Source organism: Habropoda laboriosa, unplaced genomic scaffold (assembly GCF_001263275.1).
Source record: "Habropoda laboriosa isolate 0110345459 unplaced genomic scaffold, ASM126327v1 scaffold41, whole genome shotgun sequence".
Classification (NCBI taxonomy): domain Eukaryota; kingdom Metazoa; phylum Arthropoda; class Insecta; order Hymenoptera; family Apidae; genus Habropoda; species Habropoda laboriosa.
In genome coordinates, this window is record NW_017100164.1 from 1,695,241 (window position 1) to 1,706,067 (window position 10,827).

A 10,827-nucleotide genomic window follows, 5' to 3' on the forward strand; every position below is an offset into this window, starting at 1 on the left:
CGCGGGGATGGTACATTCGATGTAACTGACGCTGTTGGAAATTTTTCATCGATAACTGTAGCGTAGGCTTGTGTTTATTAATCGTTTTACGCGGTGCATTCATTGCGCTGTCTGAATGAACGTGCCACTGTTACCCATCAGAGATAATTGTTGCTGTAAACTGATATATGACGACAATTGTTCATCGTATGCGCGTGTATGAAAGATAAAATCGCGCGCTCCGAGAAATCGAATTTATCGATCGAGTGTCGCACGGTCCCTTCCGATGGTAATGTCATGCATCGACTTTATCTGTCGCGCGTGTGACAGACCCCAGTAGCGTAACTAGTCGTACGAGAATTAGGAGCTATATACAGGGTGTCCGTTGTAACGATCGCCACAATTTTTTGAACATTTTCGATAATATGAGAAAAAAGGTACTTAAAATAAAGTTAGCATTCAGTAGACATATTGCAATACTAAAAATTTCTGAAACATTTTTTCTTTTATAAACAAGGAGGTTTTTAAACGGCACCTTATATTGTTTTAATGCTACCTACAATACCGAATAGAAAAAATTATATGGTACTATTTAAAACAGCGAAGATGACATTAATTTTTTATCGAAGAAAAAGTATTTTGGAAATTTTTATTATTGCAGTTTGTTGTCGATTCAACGCTGAGTAATTTTTAATTTTACAATTTTTTCTTGTCAGATTATTGGCGAATGTTTCAGTGAACACCTTGTACATAGGCGTCCCATAATTCAGGAAATTAATTTCCATGTGTTATTGAAAAAATGTTGTTTTCAAGAGCCCCCACAATTTGGGACGTGAAAGATTAAAGAATAATCGGAAAGTAAGTGATTTCTAATAATTCGAAATTTCACTAAAAATTAGCAAAATTAAGAATACATATCCGCAGTAGGCTTTCTTCAGTAATTCCAACTATTCAGTTCTGAACGATAACTAGAACACTCAACCGTACATACCATTCCCATTCCAAAAATCCTCAGACACCCCAAGAATCCTCTACTCCAGTCCATCCCCTCAACAATCACGCCACACGTCACTTCTAAAGCCTCCAACATCTTTCTTATCTCTAACCACCGTGTCTGCCCACCATAAATACAGAGAAACACAGCAGACGAAGATTAACACGACACACATAATTCTTCGATACCATACATATCGAAAGACTCATAAATCGATATAGAATATATAAGTGATTATATAAGTTGATTACAAAATTGAAATTATCACTTATTTTGTCTTGCATCGATTTACATTACGTTAATGTGGAGCTATTTTTGCAAAATAATCAGAAATTCAACCGTTGAATGGAGCTGTCAAAATATTAAAAAAAAAACAGTCAGAAAATGTAAATATTTTGAAACGAAAAATATATGACTTAAGCCACTTTCGTAATCAGTACATATGTGTTTAACATGTTGACTGCCGTGCCGGGCAATGAGTGCCAGCGTGTGGTTTTTGTGGATTATATGAACCACAATTGCGGCGCTGTGGGATAACCAAAAAATTTCGCTCGGCAGTCAATGTGTTAAGAATATGTGCAAAATTTGTATTAGAGTTACAGCGTACTTTGTTTTCAGAAGAAACATATATAAATTTTCCAGTACAAATATTTTCCTGGTGGCCGGGCAAAAGAGTATAAATCAAATTTTGGTCAAAACAGGATGAGTACGCTAATATATTCCACGTTGCTGTCCTTTGCTTATGGTTCTAATAGTGCAAGTCAATTTCACGTCTTTCCCGCTCATTTATCTGAAAATCTAATAATATATGTCAAAAATGCGGTAAATTATAAGTGTTTCTCTGTAAAACTAATAATTCTGACTTATACTCCTTTGCCCGCTCACCAGAAATATAAGGCTACGCACCATCTTCTTGCCACTTCGGTCATATCTCGTATTTTATTTTTAACGAAGGTATCAGTACGTAAAGAGAAGTTAAAAAAATTGATTTTTCAAGTGGTTCAACGTAGTCCAACCCTTTAATGTCAACATGCGCGCTGCCCACGTTGATAACAGAGATTGACGCGAGAGCGTGGTCAGTTCGATTGCATTCGGCCGGTTCGGCTGAATTGCGTGTCCGCCTCGGAGTCAGTCGTTGTCGGGACGGCGAGCCGCGCGGAACAGCGACACGCAGTGTTGCCGGCGTGGTGAGCCGGGAGCGTGACTTTTCTCGTGTGCTGTGCCCTGTCGGCGACCACCTGTGCGTACCATCGCCTTTAGAATTTTCGCTTGCTCGCGATTTCTGTGTGCGTGCGGTCAAAGGAGAGAGAGAGGCACGGGGACAGGTGTTGAGCCTGGAAGATTTGAGGATCAGAGTCGTCGTGTTTCACGGGGTTCTTGGGACTCCAGGCATTCGGTTCTTTGTTCGATTGCACGCTGTTGCTCCCTGAGAGAAGGCATTGGTGAGTGGTACGCTAAGAATCGGAGTTTTTTATTGATCTTTTCTTCGAGTTTTCTGGGGATACGGTGAATTCACTTTTTCCTTTTTCATTCGAATGAATTAACGTTTGAGCGATAAAATTAGGAATTTTCATGGATGGTAATTGTTTGTACGAGGATCGAGCTGTTCCGTTCGCTAACCGATGGCAAATTTCTGTTTTCAAAGCGAGATAACGATCGAGCGACGCGAAGAATGATAGGTTCGTAAGGTTATGGCCGTGAATGGTGATTTCGCGTAGATATCGAGCCGCTCTCTCTCTCTCTGTTTTTACGTTTCATTGGAAATTTTGTTTGTGACGTGGAAAAAGTATACGATCCTGTGATAAGCTGTCTTTGGTGGTTGATTAATCGGTAGTTTTTTCTACAGTCTACTGTTCATCTACCGTAGTATAGATTTTCTTGATTACACGGTGCGAGTATGTAACTATATTCTACATATGTGGTACTACGGAATAGTAGTGAAGAGTATACGTAAACAATTACAACGTCGAATACATTTTTCTGGAATATCGTGTTCGAAGGTTGTGGTTTATTGCACGATATCTTTAGTGCGTTTAGTTAAACGAACGGTAATGTTCTAGCGGAGTGTAGCGTTTCAATGACGGTGTGCGGTTCACCATGGAAATGTTTTGCGATCGAAAGGTCCAGTTTATTCCCACGCGTATTGGCGCCCTGCAATCATGCGTTTATCGCCTTTATTCCATAACTATCAATGTGTATTATCTACGCGTTATCAAACTTTTAATAGTTGTAGTAGCATCGAGTAGGGGTGTTGAGCTTGCCAGGATCAACGAGCTGTCATTTTTCATTCCCATATCTCTGACACCCACGTGTCCTAGTGAAAACATCGATTTCAAAAATATATTAAAATATCTCATTGAAGTTTAATTTTCAATTTCGATATCGTGACTTGATGAAAAAATTAGATATTGAGTTTATGAAGCATAATAATCTTTCACTTTTAATCTCCATATCTCTACATAACCTCACATTTTATTTAGAAAATATCTCGATATGAAAAATTTTACCCACGTGTCACAGTGAAAATACTAATTTCGAAAAATATTACAATATCGCGCTCAAGTTTAATTTTCGAAAAAAGAAAAATTAGATATTGAGTTTATGAAGCATAATATCTTTCACTTTTAATCTCCATATCTCTACATAACCTCACATTTTAATCTCCATATCTCTAGATAACCTCACATTTTATTTAGAAAATATCGATATGAAAAATTTCACCCACGTGTCATTGTGAGAATACTAATTTCGAAAAATATTAAAATATCGCACTGAAGTTTAATTTTCGAAAAAAGAAAAATTAGATATTGAGTTTATGAAGCATAATATCTTTCACTTTTAATCTCCATATCTCTACATAACCTCACATTTTAATCCCCATATCTCTAGATAACCTCACATTTTATTTAGAAAATATCGATATGAAAAATTTCACCCACGTGTCACTGTGAGAATACTAATTTCGAAAAATATTAAAATATCGCGCTGAAGTTTAATTTTCGAAAAAAGAAAAATTAGATATTGAGTTTATGAAGCATAATATCTTTCACTTTTAATCTCCATATCTCTACATAACCTCACATTTTAATCCCCATATCTCTAGATAACCTCACATTTTATTTAGAAAATATCGATATGAAAAATTTCACCCACGTGTCACAGTGAAAATACTAATTTCGAGAAATATTACAATATCGCGCTGAAGTTTAATTTTCGAAAAAAGAAAAATTAGATATTGAGTTTATGAAGCCTAACCCTAGAGCGGTCTTCGGGTCTTTTTTGACCCACCGCCTTTTTATATTTTTAGTCATTTTCATATGTCTCGTTGGAAATAAAAATTATTACACATAAGGTCTTAGGTCCTTTTTGGCTCAAAAGTCTTAAGTGTACAGTCAAAATGATGACCGTTCTAGGGTTAATAATCTTTCACTTGTAATCTCGATACCTCTTCATATACTTAAATTTTCTGTCGAAAAGTGTCGCATCTCTGATACCCACGTGTCACAGTGAAAATGCAAATTTCGAAAAATATCAAAATATCGCACTGAAGCTTAATTTTCAATTTCGATATCGCGATCTGTGTAAGAAAAATTAGATATTTACCTTACGAAGCTTAAATAATCTTTCACTTTCAATCTCGACATCTCCAGTACTATACTTGTATGAAAATGTTCAGTCGAAAAATGAACTTTTCTCGTTTACGCGGTTTCGTTCAAGAAAAGAGACCACCGTGTTAAACTGGCTAGTAAATTCTTATCAGAGCAACCGGACACGCGACACGTAAGGGCACACGTGCATATCGAGTAGGTTCACCGGTTCTAGGAACACCTTGAAAAATCGAACACTCGTCACACGTAGCACATGTTCTACACTCCGACCGTTTACACGTGAATGATCGTGCACCTATGCATTAACTGGCGGTGTATGACTAACCGGTGTGTTACGCGTTACCTTCCTACAATCCGCTTATTGCTCGTTGTCTTAATTGTCCTGGAGCAAGTGTCTCATCGAAAATCGAATTGGCTGTGGCGCTCGTAACCTGCAAAAATAGACGATTACGCGCTCGAGGCAGGTGAATCTGGTCGCTTGCATTCCTTCGAAAATGAAATTCTTCAACTTTCCTGCCACTTTTATATTGATACGAATTTATTATCGTACAGTGTTGCGTAGAAGTTCTTTGTTTCAAAAATTGAATATTGCGGTTAATCCGTTCGCTACAATGTAAAGTTGAGGTTAACCCTTTCACTAACAGACGCAAACAAATATCTGCATGTTTGTTCATATGAAATGACAAACAAGCGATTTGCAAGGATATTTTGACATTTGGATAATGTCGAAGAATTCTCTTGAGAAATAAGGAAGTCTTAATGTATGCTAATTATGCGTGAATTTCATTGATTTAAGTACTTCGTTGAAATTTCAGTATTTGCTCACAAACGAAGTACAATTTATTTTGAATATTTCATGACGAAGTTGCGTAGAAGGTCTAGCCATATGTCTGTAAGAAAGATGAAAGGGTTAAGAATATTTTGAAATATTCATGAAACGAACACTTTCGTGAGAAAATTGCACAGAAAACACAGCGACGTGTCTGTAACAAAGATGAAAGGGTTAAGAATCACAGAGTGTTTAGAATGTCGCTATTATTGTATCGAGGAATCCTACCAATTAACGTACCGTCATAATTGATCAATTTCACCTACACACCAAAATGAACGCTTCCACCTAGTACCTTGATAAAAATATTCACAATAGCGAGTAGTGAATGGTATCTTCTAATAGTGTCTCGCAGAAGGGAAAAAACCGATCGATGAAAATACCACCTTGCTCGGGATTGGCTTTCGAGATTGGTCCACATCCAACCTGTGCTCCCTCGGTGTTATTTTAACCACATTTATTTCAATTGAATAGTAGCCCCTCTCGAACAAACCAAAAAAAAAAAAAAAAATAAAAGAAATAACAACCCTTCTAAAATCAATGGAAAATTCCAAACAAACGGTAGTGAAATACATAAAACGATTCGATAGGAAACAATAGAATTCGAGTAGAAGTTTTATGGTCGAACGAATCGGGGAACGTATCGTCACGAGCACACGCGGTTTTATCGCACGTGCGGCATTCTGGCGTGTCGAACAACGTAGAAACGGAGTATAATTTGGTCTTGGTCTCTTGGCACGAATTCCTGTACGAGCGTTTTCGAATCAGGATTAAAAGATTCTGACTATTATCACACGGGCCACGATCCAACGGTCGTGTGCGGATAAACGTGAAAGAGACAAGTCTCTCCTGTGTAGATTTCCTTCTTCTTTTCCCCATCTCTCTCTCTTTTATCTCTAGCCTCCCTGGTTTTGCTTCCTTCTGTTTTATACCTTTTCTCGTGTTTGACGAGAAAGGGACAGTTAAGCCAAGGTTGGCGTATTTTCGAGAACCAGTCGAGTATGCAAATGTTGAATCTTCCTCTCCTCTTTCTTTCGTTTTATCATTCGGACGGCTGTTATCACGTCGCGGTCATATTTAATTATAGCGGAGTTTATTTATACAGGGTGCGCCGATAGTGTGTGACGATTTTTAAAGAGTTGGTATTTTTTCTTATTTGTTTTTTATATTCATTCAGCATCCTTGGTAATAATAATTGAAGTGTTATTTTTTGAAAATAATATTTTCATAATCGCAGTGTCGGTAATTATGTTACCAAACGATGGGCTATCGTAGAGTTGAAGGAAACTGCAGTTAATGACATTCGAGTCGTCGATGTTGTATAATTACAACGATTAATGGAGAATTTTCCAATATGATTGCAAAACTATATTCACCGTGGAAGAGGGAACTTGGAGAATTTCACTTCCAAAAACAAACGAATAATTAATAAATTGCATTACGCGACTACGTTTTAAAATAAAAGTATTTTATTTATATTTAACCTGAGCCTGAACCTCAACCAACATTCTGTTGCCAAAATTAAATAGGCTGCTATTTATTGGGTCAGTATTTAAAATAAAACATTAGTATGTAATATAATATTAACATTCATTTTTATGTTATTATTTTCCTATATTAGGTGTAGCATTTTCATGAAATATTGAATTATAAATATTATTTAAAAAATATTAAAAATAATATTTGCATTTTTTTACCAACGTTGTTAATATTAAAATTACAAAGAATTGTATATTTTAAGTTCAGAACAAATTATTGTCGAATCTAATGTTATTTCGGAAGTGGAAACATAAAAAGTAGGTATGTACAAAAAGAAAATTCCTCACGTTAGTGTACCAAGTGGAGGAAGTATTCGGATGCACTTTTGAAAATTGTCAATATTTTCCCTAGGAAAAATGAAATAGTTGTGTCATGTATGCAACACTCTTGTTTACTTCATTTCTACTTAATTTCGTTCGTTCACCAGACAGTCGTCCTTCAATTCCACATTCCCCCGCACTCTTTATCCCCCAAATGGCGTAGAAATGCAGCACAGTCGGCCACAAATTATTCGCGGTTATAAATCAGTCGCATATTTTCCCTCCTCGTTTCTCCGTCCTTTAGTATAAATAGCGAGAGGGCCAACGATACGAATTTTTCTTCCACACCAGACGCGTTCCGTGAAGCAATGCTCCGACTTCGCGACATTCGTCGTGATTCGAAGAATGGTAATTGATAGTCTCCCCTCGCGATCTGAGCAAGCACAATTTCTTCCTCCTCTTCCTTCCATGCCCGAGATTGCGATGGCTGGAAAATCGTTCTGGATCAATCGTCCAAGGATACTCTAGCCTCTCGAGTTCCAAGGAAACCATTTACCTCGTTTTACCTGCAATCAGCCGATAAAATTCTTCTCCTTGTTATTTTGCTCGAATGCAGCCTCCATTCTGATGACAAAGTTTCTGCGGGAGAAATCTTGGGTAAAAATTTTGGTAGATGTTGGAACGAGTATTACATTCTGACGATAAAGTTTCTGTGGGAGAAGTCTTGAGTAAAAATTTCGTAGATATTCGAATGATTATTATATTCGTAGTCAAAGTATGGAAATTAGGCGTTAAAAAATTTCGAATCGAAGTTTCGTGGATATTAAAATAATAATTACATTCATAGGAAACATAAAAATTGGCTAGTCAAAATTGAAAAATTTTACAAATTGTAAAATATTAATTAAAGGTATTTAATTTTGCTGCTCTGAAAAACTTAACCCTTTCACCGCACGATTACTTTTTTCCCGACTATTTTTCAATTTCGATGAGAATATTGTCAAAAGTTACAGAGAGGAATAAATTCTAACGGCGCGTGGATGAAATTGAATGGCAAAATAACTAAAAATAGCGAAGCAAATTATGCTGCAAATTATCTACAAATTTTTCTGCTTATTTATCATTCGCGTATTATCTCGCGTAAGCTGAAGAGCTTGGAATTGTCGATAAATCATTATTACTAAATATCATGGGTGAATAGGAAAACTGTTCTCTTGACGCAAGTATGCTGGCATTAAGTCGAAAGATGAGACTAATTGGCTCGAATGGCGTAGGACGCAATAATTCACAAGTAAAAGCTTCCTTTCTGCGATGACGGTGGGCGAAAGCATTTCATTTAATTCGCGAATAATCAGACTTTGGAACCTGTTGCCGTGTACGACACTCGACAGAGAGACTTGTGTACAAACAGTTCTGTTAATGCTTACGTCCTGTGGCGAATAACGCGACGTATTAACACCGTGACCTCATATTACGTATTTATCGAGCAGAGCCTCGCTGTGAGTCTTCGTAGGGAGTCCTCACCAGAAACGAGTCACTGTATTCCAATTCGTTCCGGATATATAATTTGTCTTTGTTATCGAAGAATGGCTTCTTTCATCAAGAATAATCTCGTTGAGAAATTTTCTCAGTCGTAAACATCTTAAGATTTCATGAATTTCTTGGAGATTTAACCCTGTAACCCTTTGACAGTCTAATAAAATTATGAATTACGGTAAAAGATATTTGGATTTTGCTCTATGTCACAGTTCTGATAATAATAGCTCGTCCCTTTATAACAGTCTCTCTTGAGTTAAACTGTTAGATATTTGACGCTCTGCTCGAGTCTTACTTGGGATAAACTGTCAAAGGGTTATGAAATTTTAAAGTGTGGAAATTTGGGAAATTGAAGATTTCAGCACTCTGAAATTGGAAAGTTTGCGAATTCCAAAGCGTGAAAATTCGGAAATTTGCAAATTTAAGGCTCTGAAATTGGAAAGTTTGCGAATTCCAAAGCGTGGAAATTTGGGAAATTGAAAATTTCAGCACTCTGAAATTGGAAAGTTTGCGAATTCCAAAGCGTGAAAATTCGGAAATTTGCAAATTCAATGCTCTGAAATTGGAAACTGCGAATTGCAAAGCGTGAAAATTCGGAAATTTGCAAATTCAACGCTTTGAAATTGGAAAGTTTGCGAATTCCAAAGCGTGAAAATTCGGAAATTTGCAAATTGAACGCTCTGAAATTGGAAAGTTTGCGAATTCCAAAGCGTGAAAATTCGGAAATTTGCAAATTCAACGCTCTGAAATTGGAAAGTTTGCGAATTCCAAAGCGTGAAAATTCGGAAATTTGCAAATTGAACGCTCTGAAATTGGAAAGTTTGCGAATTCCAAAGCGTGAAAATTCGGAAATTTGCAAATTCAATGCTCTGAAAGTGGAAACTTTGCACATTCTTAAGCTCTGAAATTCTCAAATTTCCAAATCCCAAACTTTAAAAGGTCTTAACGCTCATGCCTGTCTTCCACAAAATAATTTTGTTTAATTATTTTCTTTCACTTTTCATATTGCGTTATCCTCTTTATTATGGAAAAAATGTAAGCTGCGGTATTATAAATAATGGGAAACTTACTTTTATACGCCTAGGAAGTAATTAAAACAAATAAAAATTGATCATTTTTGGCACATCAAGTTGAGAGAATTATGAGCATTAAAATATTAAATAATAAATTTCATACTCTCGATATGCTTCTATAGTGTAACAAATGATTAATAAATTAAATTGAAGTAAAGATTGAAAGAGTAATTAAATTTATTGATAGAGAATTAGCTTATAAGTCGCCTTATCATAATAAATTTCCAATATTAATCAATATTGAATTCAATATTAAAATATGTATAATAGGAAAGAAATTGTTAAATTGTATAGTGGCTTAGGGGCGCCCCTGTATGATAAAATTCAATTATTAGAAACATTTCCATTATTTCCAAAAATGGAATTTTATAAAATTAATCTTAGAATCGAATATCTTTGATAAAAAGAATTTAGTTACTTATTTTCTCAAATAATTGCCAAATATTCCAAAATTATTTCTAAGGTATTTATTGGACAATTTGTATGTTTCACTTAGAACAATGGAATATAATTACGATATGTTATTTAAACGTGTTGGAATATTCAAAAATGACGTATTCGATTGGAGGTTCTGGAACGGTTCGTGGGATACGCATTGTACCGCGAGTTAAATAAGAAAATAACGTAACAACCGAGTCATTCGAGCCGCCAAATGATTCATGCTCGCATGAAACGCGCTGCAGCAGCTTAAAGCACACTTCCTGCTACAGAGCGGTCCACCAGGCTCCCTTTATGGACAATAGCCACATTACACAATGCACTCGGATTGTCTGTAGACGTCGCGTGAGATTCGAGATATGATTCAGTATATAATTTCTAACCGATTGAATAGTGTGAACTAATTGATAAAATCTCCAATCTTTACGAGTAGAAACAAGTTTTTCTTCTCTTTCAAATTAATCCATTTTCGTGGACATTTGTTGAGATAGAATTTTAATAGATTTTTAAGAGTGTAGTACAATTGAAATTTTAGCTTCATTTTGCTATTAAAATGAACTTTTCATAAACA

General features: G+C 35.9%; 1 protein-coding gene across 1 annotated transcript in view; it reads left to right on the forward strand.

Annotated features, from left to right (window-relative positions):
* The first annotated feature begins 2,327 nt into the window (after positions 1-2,327).
* Positions 2,328-10,827, forward strand: part of LOC108578554 (ral guanine nucleotide dissociation stimulator-like) — a 42,321-nt gene continuing 33,821 nt past the window's right edge. Inside the window, exon 1 of the mRNA XM_017941913.1 lies at positions 2,328-2,415. The gene's annotated coding sequence lies outside the window, so the exon portion shown is untranslated. The remainder of the gene's footprint in view (positions 2,416-10,827) is intronic.